The sequence below is a fragment of the Hemibagrus wyckioides genome, unplaced genomic scaffold (genome assembly GCF_019097595.1).
Source record: "Hemibagrus wyckioides isolate EC202008001 unplaced genomic scaffold, SWU_Hwy_1.0 Contig4, whole genome shotgun sequence".
NCBI lineage: Eukaryota > Metazoa > Chordata > Actinopteri > Siluriformes > Bagridae > Hemibagrus > Hemibagrus wyckioides.
In genome coordinates this window covers 206,590-223,366 of record NW_026690802.1, presented here as the reverse complement: position 1 = coordinate 223,366, position 16,777 = coordinate 206,590, and the positions used below count along the sequence as shown (strand labels likewise).

The 16,777-nt window shown below is 36.7% G+C and overlaps 1 non-coding gene across 1 annotated transcript; it reads left to right on the top strand.

The window, feature by feature from the left end:
• The first annotated feature begins 414 nt into the window (after nucleotides 1–414).
• Nucleotides 415–496, top strand: trnal-aag (transfer RNA leucine (anticodon AAG)). Its single transcript has one exon. It is a non-coding gene; the product is annotated as a tRNA-Leu (tRNA).
• Nucleotides 497–16,777: the final 16,281 nt, after the last annotated feature.

The following is a 16,777-nucleotide window of genomic DNA, read 5'->3' as shown; positions in this document are numbered from 1 at the left end:
ATGCTTCGTACCTGGTCTGTGAGACTGTGCTAGAGGGGAGCGAGAAAAGCTAGCCCTGGGTCTAGGTGTTTCACAACCGTGGGCTGTATTTCTATGTTGGTTGGACACAGATGCTGTAAGGCTGACAGGTCGCCACTGGTGATCAATGCAGTGCGCAGTCCCGAAGACAGCGGCCCGGATCGTGCACCTTGATTGCAACAGACTGGGATTCAAGTTCATATCAGCAAACCTTGTCAACAAGAGCCTAAGGCTCTCAATACACTTTGCAAAACCTTTCCTGGGTTTGGGTCTTGAATCACGTCTGGTAATGGAAACGTGCGTGGTACAACCATTGCGACCGCCTGCCAGAGTGCCTCTCTTTCCCAACCTGGCAGGCCTCCCTTGACCACAGCCCCACAACCCTCTAAATGCATGGGTAGCGTGGCCGAGCGGTCCAAGGCGCTGGATTAAGGCTCCAGTCTCTTCGGGGGCGTGGGTTCAAATCCCACCGCTGCCATCTGAACTTTTGGGTCGACAACAGCAGAAGGTTGTTCCTTCACTCACACCTTCAGGGGGTGCGGTTGAGCACGAGGCCTTAATGCTGAGTTCACACTGCAAGATTTTCAAAGTTGTTGGTTCACCATTGTTTTCACACTGCACGACTATCTATCGGCTTTATTTCTGTGAATAGAATAGAATAGAATAGAATAGAATAGAATAAATTTTATTGTCATTGCACATAAGGAGTACAACAAAACTGTGGGTGCTCTTCTCAACAACAGTGCACTGAAATATAATACAATGAAGAGCATAGCAAGTAGTATAGAAAAATAAGAAATAAATAGGAAAATAATGAAATATTTAAAGAAATACAAAAAAAACATTAAACTGTCCAAGGATTTCCTATGAAAATGATACAAATCTAACCCAAAAATAATCTGTTTGCTGTTTAAAAACAGATAAATTATATAGTTTAGAGATTTCTGTTTTTCAGGATCCTTTGATAAATGCACTCTGCACCTCGTTGCTCAGGCTAGAATCTGTCAGTTTTGTATTCAACTGAAGTTGTGAATACTGTCACTGTCCAATCTTCTGCTGTAAGTCTGTTTCCAGTGTAACCTCAGAGTCCTGCTCTTCAATGACAGCAGAGGATCCTGATGTCCTGTAGCTCATCCACATCAAGATTGGACATCTTTTATTGTTATAGATGCTTCTCTCTTCACCGTGATTGTAAAGAGGGGTTATTTATAGACTGTTGTGTAACAAAATCCAAAAAAAAATCTGTTCAGAACAGTTTCAGAAATACTCAAAATCCTCATCTTAAACCAAAAAACACGCCACAAACTCAGATCACATTTCCCTACATTTGGATAATTAATATGAATAAATCTGGATGATTAAACCCACATCTGCTCTGATTGTTTGTACAAGGCCATTGCCTTAGCACACATCCTGCAAAGCAACATGCATTTCCAGGATGTACATGCATAATTACACATGAACAAAAAAAATAATGAATGAAAATGCAAGAGAAAATGTCAATATGTTTTATTAAAAATAGACAGCAAAGGATCGCTAGTAATAATCCAACATGTGTCAAAATATAAACTCTTTATAAATCACAAGAGAGACAGAGAGAGAATTCAACAACAGTAGTGTAGTGCAGAGTCTGATACAGCAGCAGAGGAGATGTTCAGATCCACTTGTTTATCTTTATTAACTTTAGCAGACATTCTTGAGGGATTGTTGGGACTGATTGGTGTTCCTATTTGGTGAATATAAAGAAGGAACTCAGGTTTAGATTTTGGATATTACCTGTACCACTGCAGGTAGTTGCTTCCTTCACCAGTACTAAATTTGTATGTGCAGGACAACTTTATGAGTGAACAGTGGCTTTATTGAATCTGCCATGGAGTCACCTGCCAACCTGTCATAAAGAAGACAACATAATGTTGTTAAGCTTTACATAATAAAGCCAAAACTGCATAGGTCAGACTCATATTCTGCCTTAACAACACACTGATAGATCACTAAAACACATTTCTGACATAATAAAAATTCAAAACTCACCTAATGAAAGCCACAAAAACATGAATATCAGAATCAGAATATGCTTTATTGCCAAGTATGCTCACACATACAAGGATTTTTTTGGTGCTGGAGAATACACAGACATAAATTATAAAATAGAAAAATATAAAAGTACAGATACAAGGATGGAAACATAAATAGGGTACTTATGTACAGTATTGCACAGATATAAGTAGAATGCTTTCAATATAACAAAACTGTGTGAAAGCTTTTGTACAGTGCAGCTGGATTTCCTGTCACTGTGGGCCTCAGAGCACAGTAGTATAGAGCAGAGTCTGATACAGCAGCAGAGGAGATGATCAGATACACTTGTTTATCATCAGCTTTAGCAGACATTCTTGGGTCAGTGTTGGAAATTGTAGTTCCACTTTGAAAAATATTAAGAAGGAACTCAGGTTTAGATTTTGGATATTGTCTGTACCAGTACAGGTAGTCTGTTCCACTACTTTTTTTGTATTTGCAGGACAGAGTAACATCATCACCTTCATCTACAGCTTTATGAGGGAAATCTGGCTCTATTGAATCTGCCATGGAGTCACCTGTCATAGAGAAGAGAACATAAACTTTAAATAATCAACAGGAAATACTTAAGTCAGACCCACACTCAAACCCACACTATTTAATATAATATAGTTAATATTTCTGTAATAATAAAAAGTCAATGTTAACTCACCTAGTGAAAGGCACAGATACATGAATATAACAGTGAACATGATGACTGGTCTTAGCTCAGTGAAAATAGTGGAGATCTTTCTGTAATCTAATATGTTAACACCATAAAGCTTCAAAATTGCTCCACCCCACAGCATCACATGACAGTGTCACCAATGTTGTTGTCAGATTGTTGATTCTTACTGAAACATCCTGGCTTTACATTCAGCCTCATATGGGAAACCTGTCCAGAGGACATTTAAGTAAACACATACTGAAAGGGGGAAATTAATGAATTTATGTAAAAATGGTCAATTCTAGTAAAAATCTAGTAAAAAATCTAATCTATTTATTAAATTGTGAAATATTTTAATTATATTTGTTAGTAATGTCTCTAAATTAGAGAATTGCTGTGCAAACACAAGCAAGCAGATTAATATAAGAATCACTAAATGAAAAAGAATAAGATTTATTTGAATATAAGGAAGAAACTTTTTTACTCTATAATTAAGGTTGAATTAATCTCTTAATGCTCAACTCTAACAGATCAATCTAAAAAAAATACAACTTTCTTTTTCATGATAGCATCAGAAGAAGAGAAAGAAGAGTAAAGGCAGATTTACAGATAAGTTTCCAGTTTTCAGTGTTTCTGACACAGCAGGTACTTTTGTTTGTCAGAAAAATGACATTAGATGAATATTTATTCTTATGACAGTTTAGTGTTAAATGGACAGCTGTGTCGTTTAATCAGAATAGTATCTCTTAGCTTAGGCACTAAGAGTAACCAGGGCAGGGGTTAGGATATTAATGTTATAACATTATAATAATGTGTAATAATATTAATGTGTGGTGCTCTAGTACTTGACCCACAATAAGATAAGTGACTGCACCATCTTGTGTTCACTAAAGAGAAAAAAAGTAACACATTATTAAATAAACCCTTCAAACATGTCATACCAACACACATATATACTCTGGATTAGTAATTATTTGTGTTGTCTTCATAACACCCATGCATTTCTCTCTCAAATACTGCTGGTTTTGTCATTGTGTGTGTGTTTCTGTATTTTCTTTACATTATTTAAAGTAAAGCAGAAAAAGGAATAAGAAGGAAAAACTAAAAGGAAGCAGATGTTGAAATCAGTTTAAAAACTCAACAATTAAACCGAACTGGCCTTTGAGAAATACTTTATATTCACATGACATACTTCCTGTCCTATCAGGGGTTTAAACACACACAATTCCCTTTAGATGACTTTACTTAGATTCTTGATCATGAATCACAACACATACTTTTATGAAATGAATCTTTCTCACACTGAACAATGCAAAAGAGCAGGAGACAACAATGCACTAATGAATAAGACGGTTCGAGTTTCTTGGTTTGCTGATAATAAGATAATCCTTAGTTTTGAAGATGATCTCCTTCTGTTGAGGTTGAACTTGTTGAACATTGGGCTATAACTGATTAGTTTGACTATTATATATGTGAAGTTACTACACTTAGACAATAAAATGCCCTTCATCTGCAGTGTAATTACTCCAGACAGAACAGAGAGGATCATGAGTCCACTGGCATTGTGGAATTCTGCTATGAGGATTGACCTGAGCCTTGTCTTTAGTGCACTTGTTATCAGTCAATATGGAATTGTACCATGAGGGTAGAAATCTTTCTTTATTATAAAAATGACAGCTTCAGGATCCCCAGTTTAATGATGAGTTCAGTCAATTTGTATGCAGTTTTGCATCACCTCCAAAAAACATGACAGTAGGAAAATTGCTAGAAGAAATTGCCACTCTGTGTGATAGAGTATGTGAAAGGGTTTGTATATGGAGCTCTGCCAAGGACTGACATACCATTCAGGGTTTTTCCCACTTCATGTGTGGAACAGACTCCATATGAACCATGACCCTGACCAATCGAGAGAAAGATTCCCCAAAAAGGGCATGAAACTTTCTTTGAAACTTTCTGTGTGAAAGTTTTTGTACAGTGCAGCTGGATTTCCTGTCACTGTGGGCCTCAGAGCACAGTAGTATAGAGCAGAGTCTGATACAGCAGCAGAGGAGATGATCAGATCCACTTTCTTATTCGTTTTATCTTGTTTTATGGACAATCGTGGATGCTGTGGTTCAGCGTGTGTGACATGTGTACCGCTTTCATCAGTTAGCAGCAGAAACCCAGGTCTTGATCCAGGTTTTTGTCGATACCAGTGGAGACTGTAAACTGATCCAGTATATGTGCAGGACAGTGAGATGTTGCTGCCTTCCATTGAAAATACATTGGTTTGATCTGGTTTAATGTTATTGTCAGCAGCCTCTGCTATAAAAACATTACAACAATATTGTGATATTTTAATCATAAATGACACATTTCACATGAAAAATTGTGTCTTCTTAATTACAAAAAATAATATTTTGTGTGCAGTGTATATGACTTACCAACATCAGCAAGAGTGAAAAACACCACGAAGAGGAACAACATTGTTTTCCTGAGTGTTTAGTTCAAACCTCTAGCTTTAGAAATGAATGTCAGTGTTACTATTTGATGTACATCTCCACCTCTAGCTCCACCTACTTGTATTTATGCATATTTCTGATGACCGTGCTGTTCTGTATTCTGTTTATATAAATTCCTGTAGAAATATTTTACATTAATAATAAAATATAGTCCTAAGAAGCCATGGATTCACTCGTACCATTTATTCAATTTTCCCCGTGATATTTTGACATTTTGAGTTTCATCACTTATTTTTGAGTCTCTCTCTCTCTGTCTCTCTCTTGCTCTCTCTCTCATTATTAAAATAAGAATATTTTAATGGTGAAACATTCAGAAAATGTTATAATATGCAAAAAAGTCCTTTCTTCAATACATGGCTTTTGTGATTGCACTGTGTGACACTGGTTATCACAGTGTCTTTTGCATAGTGCAATTGTATTTAAAAGAGGTTTACTGGATTAAATGTATGTTGCAGGGGTATTAAATGATTTGTGTGTATTTGTTGTGTTTCTTTTCCTCTGTGTGTCATGTGTGCATCAGTAGGCAGCTTATTGTTAGAACCACTAAGTAAGAAAAATAAGGTTTATTTGAGAATAAGGAAGATTTTTCTTTTTCTTTTTCAAACTTTAATTAACCCCTTAATGCTCAGTCCTAAAAAACAGAAGGTTACATGTGGTTTACAGGTTACAGACAAAATAAAATGGTCCTGTACTTCAGAAGTACTTCAGTAGCATCAGAGGTAAATAAACAGGCCTGCTCATTAGAGATTTCCTGAAAAAAAAGAAACTTTTTTTGTTATAATTTTTTATGTAAAAAATATTTTTAGCAGTGGCAGACAGTCAGGGCCATTAAGCCTTCTCTGCTGGCCTAAACACAGTGATCTGAATCACTGACTTGCATGTTAATATATTTTTCCATGTTTATTAAATTCCCAATTGTGTATTCTCTACATTTCATAACTTTTCTCTTGGTTGTGCTGCTTCCAGTAGTGTATATTTATGATAAAGAGTATTTATCCAATCATATTTTGGCTAGTGGCTGACATCATGTGTTGCCTTAAGGCCATTAGCATCAATAGTGCAGGCACTCATAGCTTAAAATAAGTGGCAATGAAACTGTTCCATTAACCAATCAGATTTAGAGTTGGCGTCACTGAGGCCATCTAGCAGGCATACGATTATGTCAGCAATTTCACATCATTTGATTGGATAATTGGAGTAGTCAGAGGCAGCGAACCACACAAACTAAATAAAATATATATATATTTTAACTCACAATGGCTGACAGAGGATAAGAAATGGATTTGGTCGCGGACATCCTTACAAATGTATTTTCAAGGTGGACTTTTCAAGAAAATCCTTTTGATTCAAAATGGTTGGTAAGCTTTTTCAAGAACCATTTGTGCTTTTGGGTTTTCTTTTGTAGAAAACAAACAGTTTGACTTCATTCCAGATCCCCGGGGTGGACTGTGGGTTTTTTTGTTTTTGTTTTTTGCTGCAGTGAAAGGAGACTTGTAAGACTGAATTGTGTATAGTAATTTTTTGCTATATGTAATGTAATTTTATTCATGTTCGCTACAAGAGCCTGTGACACAACGCACTATTATACAGTGTTTCTATATTCGCCGCGTCTCATTTCAGATGCTGCGTCCTAGTGGTCCTAGTGGTCATCGACCGATTCTCCAAGGGATGAAAACTGGTGCCGCTAAGAGGTCTACCTACTGCCATGAAAACAGCCATGATGTTGTTTCACCACGTTTTCAGGAACTATGGTTTACCAGAGGACATAGTGTCAGACTGGGGCTCTCAGTTCACCTCCCGTGTGTGGTGGGCCTTCTGTGACCATCTGGGGATTCAGAGGGAGCAGTCTCCCGAGTTTTAATGCTTCCACGAAGTACGCTTTCTTCTGGGTTTTCAGCCATCTTAAGCAGCGTGTTCACAACGCCACAATGCTGTGAACTTACCGAGCCGTGTTGGATTACTGCCAAATTGGATTTTGCTGTGTATGGACTCTATCATCACGTTGATTAGGATTACGAGTTTCGGTTTTGTGAGTTTCAGTTTTGTGAGTTTCGGTTTTGTTTGCAGTGCAGACTGTATTTTCAGGTTTTTTGACCCTTTGCCTTGCCCATTCAGCTTTTGTCTTTGTTTTTTGTGTCTGCTCTTAATTAAAGATTGAGCTCATGGATCCTCAACCCTCTGCCTCGGGCCAGTCATTACAATTTGTAAAGTTTTTTTTATTCAGTGTCCTTTGTTAAAAGAAATATACTAACAAAATATTATTGAATTGAATTGTTTAAAAGGATTTCTCTGATTGTTCAACCACTAATCATTTAGAAGGGGCTCGGTAGCTACTGTACAATATGACAAATATTTGATTATTAATCACAAGATAATATTTGAAACCAAAATACTTTTATGAAATGATTCTTAGTCTTTTCTTTAATCTTTCCCACACTGAACACTCCACAAAACAGTAAAAAAAAAAAAAGTAGTGCATAAATAAATGAGTTCTAGTCAACCTTGAATGAGGAACCTGTCCTAAGCACATAGTAAACAAATGCTGACAGAATATAATTTTTTTAATAATGAAAACAATCAATCTATAAACGTTATTCTACGGTATTCCATAAACGTTAAATAAAATAAATGACTATATATTGTGGTTGAAAATGTAATATATATACACTGGGGCATTGTTTGTGTTCTTATTTATTTGTTGTGATTAACCTGTTAGAAATAGCACAGTGTGGAGGGTTTTTCACTGAGGTGATGAACAAGCAAGCCTCTTTTCTTTCTTATTTTACTTTGTCATTTGACTCATCTGCTTAATGAAAAAATTAGTTTATCAAGGCACAGCCTGAGGCATGGTGAATTGTTCAAAGGTTACAGGAATTCATCAAAAACACTTTGCAGTTTACAGATTAGTATTGATTCATCCCTAATTATTAACAGTAGTACAGATTTATTATCAATTACAATTAGGATGATCTGTGCTTTGGGGCCTGAAACAAGAATCTCACTTAGAAGTTTCCTAAACAATCTTGCTTTCTTTTACAGGTTCTGCAGATGCAGGATCTCAGAGGTTAACAGATATATTCCCAAAACCCACAGCAATTAAGTGCTGAAGTATTTCAATCAATGTCAAAAACACACTGGGAAATCAAACTAGTGGACATTTTTATTATTCAAGACTCAAGACCAAAGTAAACCTGCACAGAAACATATGTTAAACACGTCAGATCTCAAGCACAATAAACACAGAAATAACTGCTCATCAGAATTAATATTTAATATCATTATTCCTGCCATGTGAACTTTACACTGTCATTTACTAAGCTAGCTAAAGTATCATAAAATAAAATATCAGTGCTGGATCAAGTGCTATTTTATAAGCTGCTAAATAATGAAGAGTGAAGTCTTCAGTTCACTAGTGTTACATTAAAACTCAGTATCTTAAATTATTTGAATGTATATTGTTACTGAATTTGTGTTACCTTCTTATTATTACATCAGGGGAATAACAGCATGAACCTTTGCAGAAATAATTCTTTCTGATTAAAGATTAACATTTATTAAAGGATTTGTTCTCTGATTATTCAGTCAATAAGTATTACCAACATAAGAGGATCATTGTTGAAATTCAAATCAACATCAGAGTCTGAGAATTAAGAAAGAAATCTTAAATGAAACAGATAAACATCTCCCCCTGCTGAGAAAAACATGCAGCTTGACTTTTTGTACAGTCTGTTTGAGTTTTGTGTCACTGTGGGCTCCATGGTGCAGTAGTACAGTGCAGAGTCTGATACTGCAGCAGGAAAGATCTCCAGATCTACTTTCTTTTTATTTTTACGAAGTTTGGTGGATAGTCGTGGGTCAAGCTTATGTTCAACTCTAGTGTCACTATCTGTGGATTCATAAATCAGCAGAAGAAACTCTGGTTCTGATTGAGGTTTTTGTCGATACCAGTGGAGAGAGTTAGCTGAGTCATCATATGTGCAGGTCAGTGTGATGTTGCTGCCTTCACTTGAAGATATGATGGTTTGTTCTGGTGTAATGCTGCTGTCAACAGCACCTGCTATAAAACATTACAACAACATAAACATTTCTACTTTCATTACTTGAGGGTGTATCATCATGTTTAGGTATCCGGTTAAATTTCCAACATTCATCTAAAGTTTGTGTATAATATAAATGACTTACCAATGTTTTTACCAGCTATGAAAATAAAGAAGAGTAACATGACTGTTGTGTCTCTCTTGCAGTAGGTATAAATGGCAGGATCTCTGTGAAACTTTCTAAACTGTATCTTACCACATCTAGCTCCACCCACTTTTACTTACTCATAGTCATGTCAGCTCTGTCACATGAATTTTCATAATAGAATTTATTGAATGTTGTTTAAGGCTGATTTTTACTAAATATAGTGACAGTGACCCTATCACCATCACCTTGACCCTGGTCAGGTGTTTACTGAAGATTAATGAATGAACTCTTTGTGGATTTTAGTTATGCAATGATACACATATTAATGCAAATTGTAATTCGTCATATTAACATATTTGTGTCACAGCCTGGGAATTATGTTCTGTAGACTAAATGTCCCATCTTATAAATAGGTCAATAGGTCAGCTCTAATCCACATGAAGCCTCTCACCAAAATGCATATAAGATGCTCAGTCATTTGAATTGATGTGCTCCCTGTGCTAAAAAGAGAAAAGATTTTTTTTAATAAGTAAATGTAATATGAAAACATCTTGGAACTAATATGAAGTGTTACATCCTGTGAGGTTGTGTTGTATATTCTGTCTTATATGTGTTTAGTCCTTCAGGTTGGTCCCCTCTGTACTCTAGCCCTCCTTACTGCTTCAGCTCCAGCAGTTAACACTTCTGCCAAGGCTGGGATGGAAGCCAGTAACCCCAACTTCAATGCTCACTTGGTGTGTTGTGCTTGTGTGTGTGTTGAGATTCAGTGTTGTGTTTTACTATTCTGATTTTGACCTTTGCCTGCCTTGACTACAAGTTTGATCTGCTTCTTGTTAATCGTTGCTGCCTTGTGTATATAATCTTTCTTTGCACATGTAAATATTGAGACATTGTATGTATTCACTGGCATGAGGGCTATGACTGTCATTTTTGTTGGAGATGTTCATTTCTTTTTTTTTGTTTAGGTCAGATAGCTAATCTCAGTTTGTTTCTGTTTTGTTATTTTTGGTCTTGGTCCACCCTGAAGTCTTCCCAGTTCACTGTGCTGTACATATCACTACATCACAATATATCACCTTAACTCACTGCTGTGTTGTGACTCATTCCTGTTAACTCTGGGGCATCACATACATGTTCTGTTCTACCTCCTATATATATATAACCCTGTGCTATTTCTCAAACTTCATTAAGCATTAACAGTAAAAGATTAAAGAGCAGCATGATAGAGATGGTAATCTGCTAAAAGATAAAGCTGAAGGAGTTTACTGTCATAGTCTGTGGAGCTCCACACTTCCTGCAGCTGACACTGTTGATCAGAATATGTCTCACCAGGGGGCAGAGTGATGCCAGGGTTTATTTTAGATGTAATATTTTAGTTGTAATTACTGCATCACACTGAGCGATTGACAATGTTATTTTATGATAACTTAAAATATAAAAAATATTCTTCATCTCTAGATTATTCTTCATCTCTAGATTATACTACACCTCTTGATTTAGACACTTCTGAATGTTGTGAATTGTTGACGACAAATCTTAATTTTTTTTTATACATGTAAATGAATATAATATACACTATATTGCCAAAAGTATTCGCTCACCCATCCAAATAATCAGAATCAGGTGTTCCAATCACTTCCATGGCCACAGGTGTATAAAATCAAGCACCTAGGCATGCAGACTGTTTTTACAAACATTTGTGAAAGAATGGGTCGCTCTCAGGAGCTCAGTGAATTCCAGCATGGAACTGTGATAGGATGCCACCTGTGCAACAAATCCAGTCGTGAAATTTCCTCGCTCCTAAATATTCCACAGTCAACTGTCAGCTGTATTATAAGAACGTGGAAGTGTTTGGGAACGACAGCAACTCAGCCACGAAGTGGTAGGCCACGTAAACTGACGGAGCGGGGTCAGCGGATGCTGAGGCGCATAGTGCGAAGAGGTCGCCAACTTTCTGCAGAGTCAATCGCTACAGACCTCCAAACTTCATGTGGCCTTCAGATTAGCTCAAGAACAGTGCGCAGAGAGCTTCATGGAATGGGTTTCCATGGCCGAGCAGCTGCATCCAAGCCATACATCACCAAGTGCAATGCAAAGCGTCGGATGCAGTGGTGTAAAGCACGCCGCCACTGGACTCTAGAGCAGTGGAGACGCGTTCTCTGGAGTGACGAATCGCGCTTCTCCATCTGGCAATCTGATGGACGAGTCTGGGTTTGGCGGTTGCCAGGAGAACGGTACTTGTCTGACTGCATTGTGCCAAGTGTAAGTTTGGTGGAGGGGGGATTATGGTGTGGGGTTGTTTTTCAGGAGCTGGGCTTGGCCCCTTAGTTCCAGTGAAAGGAACTCTGAATGCTTCAGCATACCAAGACATTTTGGACAATTCCATGCTCCCAACTTTGTGGGAACAGTTTGGAGCTGGCCCCTTCCTCTTCCAACATGACTGTGCACCAGTGACCAAAGCAAGGTCCATAAAGACATGGATGACAGAGTCTGGTGTGGATGAACTTGACTGGCCTGCACAGAGTCCTGACCTCAACCCGATAGAACACCTTTGGGATGAATTAGAGCGGAGACTGAGAGCCAGGCCTTCTCGTCCAACATCAGTGTGTGACCTCACAAATGCGCTTCTGGAAGAATGGTCAAAAATTCCCATAAACACACTCCTAAACCTTGTGGACAGCCTTCCCAGAAGAGTTGAAGCTGTTATAGCTGCAAAGGGTGGACCGACGTCATATTGAACCCTATGGATTAGGAATGGGATTTCACTTAAGTTCATATGCGAGTCAAGGCAGGTGAGCAAATACTTTTGGCAATATAGTGTATATAATTTAAATGAATCATGGGAAAAACTGGCCAGCAAAGTACAATGAATATAAAACAGTTCACACCAGCAACAAGTGACCCAGTGCCTCTTTATTATTTTCTCTTTCTTCAGCTGCATATGTTACCACAAATGTCTTTTGTGTCTGTGGTTAACTGATAAGTTGGTAAAGGACGTATCTTTGATATTTAACGTTGAACTTCAAATGAATTATTTCATAGGTTTTTGTACAGTCTCTCAGTGACTCTGTATCACTGTGCTACTACTCTAAGAGCACAGTGATAGAGTGCAGAATCTGAGATCTGCAGATCTTTGATAGTAAGTTCAGTAGAGTCTGGGGATGTTTCTGCATTGAATCGAGAGCCAGAGGGGTTGTAATCATCATCATCTCTTGACCTCGCGCCTTTATACAGTAAAAACTGTGGTGCGCTGTTGGGATATTGTCTGTACCAGTAAAGCCAAATGTCATCACTGCTTGATTGATATGAACAGTTCAGAGTAACAGTGTCTGTTTCCTTCATGACAATATTGGCATCTTCATCTTTCGGCCAAATTTTATCTGCGAAACTGCCTGTTATACAGGAGAATATTGATAAAGATATAATACAGATATCAAAACATTCTAAAAATATTTTTGTGTAATACCCAACATACCCCACAAATAATGTAAGACATTAAATTACATTAATTCTATAGAACATGAATTACAATAGTTAATTCCAATAGTAAATTGATGAATTGATGAAAATGACCTGTAACTAGAGTGAGAATCAGTGGTATGTATCTCACTATGTACAGTAAGTTGTATAGTTGATCCATTTCTGAACACAGCTCTGTGAGGATTCTGTATAATAGTGCTGTATGTGCTGAACTTTACACGTCTCTAGAAGGACACACCCAGGAAGTGATGCTGTTGGAGCATAATTTTACACAGATCATCACTTCACAGTATCAGTGACAGTGAACTGAGTCACTAATACAACACAGAACTATTCCACTGTTGCTGATCAACCCACTGCATCTGACTTCACCTCTTAAACACATCTTTTGGACTTTTGAACTCACAATACTTTAACCTTTCATACTAACTTTTTAAAAACTAAATACATTTTCAAGTATTTTTCTACTTATTTCAAGTAGAAATTGGAATAGAAAAGCTATACTTGTATTCAGGCTGTATAGGTAACAAGAGGTTTTGTGTTTTTGTTAGCTGATAATTCTGAACTACTGTATGAGTGCAGCATTTGATTCTGCAAGCTACTGTTATAAACAGACATAGCTAATGTTAGCTTGCAAGCTATATTCTCACAGTTATATCAGAGAACAAACAAATCCTGAAATAAATGAATACATAACTTTTACCATTACAAATGAGATTAAATAACAGTTGCAATATATGCCTTGAGGAATTCAAGCTAGCTAACAAAAATAACTGGAAAAGGCTAACTGGAAGTCTTACATAGAAACTTTTTGGTTGCTTGTAAAAAGCACAATTTTTTAATGGCTTTAAAGGCATTAAAGTTAAAGTTTTAAAACTTTTTTGTAGACCAACATTAACCTGCTCTGTCTAGTCAGCATTATCACCTCAGCTAGTATAATTGTCTCCTGATGGTAACTAGTTAACATTAGCTAAACAATGGTTTCAGTTATACTTGCAATATACTTATACTTGTATGTTATACTTGTTGCAACAGGACATTACTCTTGAAAACTGCAATAGCATAAGAAAATATGATATGCTAATATTCTTAATGTTAGCAGAAGAAACTGAATAAACATCATCTAATTAACATGGTGAGCTAACATTAGAGATAATCTTAAAGGTTAAGTTTAGCCTTCTTTCCATTTTAATTAACTTTAGAAGAGTCCCCCATTATAGACTGTAATAATGTCATAGATAATTACAGTGGAAATGTGTTCCTGTAGTCAAACTGGTAGATGAAGGTGCTAGCAATGCCAGTAGTCATGGGTGTGAAAGTTCAGATTGAGCCAGCCTCTGAACTTTCAAACCCATGACCACCTAATGAAATGGACCTAATGAAAATTCAATTGTTTATGATTATCGATCACTTCATTTATTAAATATGTTCATGATTTCTTAACTATAAACAGCCTGACAGTAGTTACAGGGTCATTTACATGTTTCAGTGTCTGAAAATCCAGCCTTGTCCAGTCCAGTGGAGTGTACCTCTGAGCAGGGAAATGTTCACATCCAGTGAGTATTCATCACATTAAACCAGCCACCTTTTCATTTATCAATCAAACATTAAATCTAAGTACATTCTTTGTGTGTTTTTGAGACTCTCTACATGCAAAACCTAAGAAAGCTAGAGGTCTAAAATCCAGTGACAGATCCAGGCTCAGTGTCCGGTCAGGGTATAATGATGGTTCCAGACACAGTGACATGGTCAGGGCACACAGTCAGGCACAGTGTTAGGTCATGATAATATGACACTTTATTAATCTCCTAAAGGGAACTTGTTACAGCAGCAGCATGTAAAATAGACAAAATAGACATGAGACATAATAGTGCCATAATTAAGATGAACAGAATATGACAATAAGACTAATAGTAGACATAATATAACAGTAAACATGCAGCAAACAAACACATACACTTAACATGATGTATTTAAGAGTATAGTTTAAAGCAAAGGAAAATGTACATTTTTTAATTGCCCATACTATGCCCCAGTAACATCTGATAAAACGATTCTGTTATTGTCATTAAAATAGCATGATGTTTGTGAATATACTATGATTCTTGTGTAGGTGTTATTTTAATCTCTTTTAAGTTTTTCCCCACCAGCTGCATGTGTTACCACAAATGTTGTTTGTCTGTGGTTAACTGATATGTTGGTAAAGGGGCTTCTGTGGCTTTATAAATTTAGATATTCCATTGTTATGTTTTTTGTAAAGCATTTCAGTGACTCTGTATCACTGTGCTGCTACTTGAAGAGCACAAAGATAGAGTGCAGAATCTGAGAGCTTTAGACCTCTGATAGTAAGTTCAGTAGAGTCTCTGCTGGTTTTCGACTCTAATCGACGATCATCAGGAGTGCTCTGGCCAGATCTTGACCTTGCGCCTTTATACAGTAAAAACTGTGGTGCGCTGTTAGGATATTGTTTGTACCAGTGAATATAGATGAAGTCACTGCTTGACTCATATGAACATTTCAGAGTAACAGTCTCTGTTTCTTTCCTGACAATGTTGGCATCTTCATCCTTTGGTCCAATTTTATCTGCAAAACTGCCTGGTGTAAAAAAATATATATATATAAAAATATATCAGTGAAATAATTTTCTTAAACCAAATATTGACTTAAGAAATCAACAAATGACTGGATGAATAATAAAAAAAAACATCGTTATTAATTAATGCAACTAATTGAATATGATTGTAAGAATTAAAACTTTTGATAAACTGATGAAATGAATTACCTGTAACTAGAGTGAGAATCAGTGGTATGTATCTCACTATGTACAGTAAGTTGTATAGTTGATCCATTTCTGAACACAGCTCTGTGAGGATTCTGTATAATAGTGCTGTATGTGCTGAACTTTACACGTCTCTAGAAGGACACACCCAGGAAGTGATGCTGTTGTAGTGTAGAGTCATTAATATGTCTGTGTTGTATTTTAAGATTCATCATCTATACCATACTATAAGCCTTTATCTGTTTGTGTGGTTTTTAAATTATTTGTACATTTATAAATAATTATGATAATTTGCTGTGGAAAATCATAGGAAACTGATCCAGATTTAAACCAAATCTCTCATAAGTAAATTTGCTGTGTCTGTTCCCAAAAGGTAATTAAATTCACTTCACTTCATTTTTATTTGTACAGCACTTTTAACAATGGACATTGTCTCAATGCAGCTTTAAAGAAAAACAGAAATTCAGAATAGAAATTACAAAGTTGAAAATTAACTTTACCCCTAATGAGCAACTCTGAGGCAACAGCGGCAAGAAAAAACTCCCTGAGACGATATGAGGAAGACTCAAATGTGAACCCATCCTCATCTGGGTGATACCAGAAAGCATGATTTTCAATTAATTACCTTCTAATTGTATATTATCAAACATTAAAAGCAGCCGAGGAGATGATCAGATCCACTTGTTTAGTTTTATCATCAACTTTAGCAGACAGACGTGGTGGCATAGGGATTTACCTTTTACCCTCCTTTCTGAAAAGGTCAATGTTAACTTACCTAATGAAAGCCACAGACACATGAATATAACAGTGATCATGATGAATGGTGTTAGTAAAATGACAATATTCTGAGGTCTTTCTGTACTCTATTATATTAATATTTCAGAGGTTCATGTCTCCACAAAGTGTGACATTCTCCATCCCGCTCCCTGTATTCCAGAGATAGGCTCCAGGTTGGAGCTTTAATTTTCAGAGGTAATTACAGTGGGATTTGAACCTCCTTGGACCTCTGGAGAAACAAGCTTCCAAGCGAGAACCAAGCCAGCAGCGCAAGTTTCCATTAGTTTTATCCCAACCACTCTATTCCATGTAAAACCA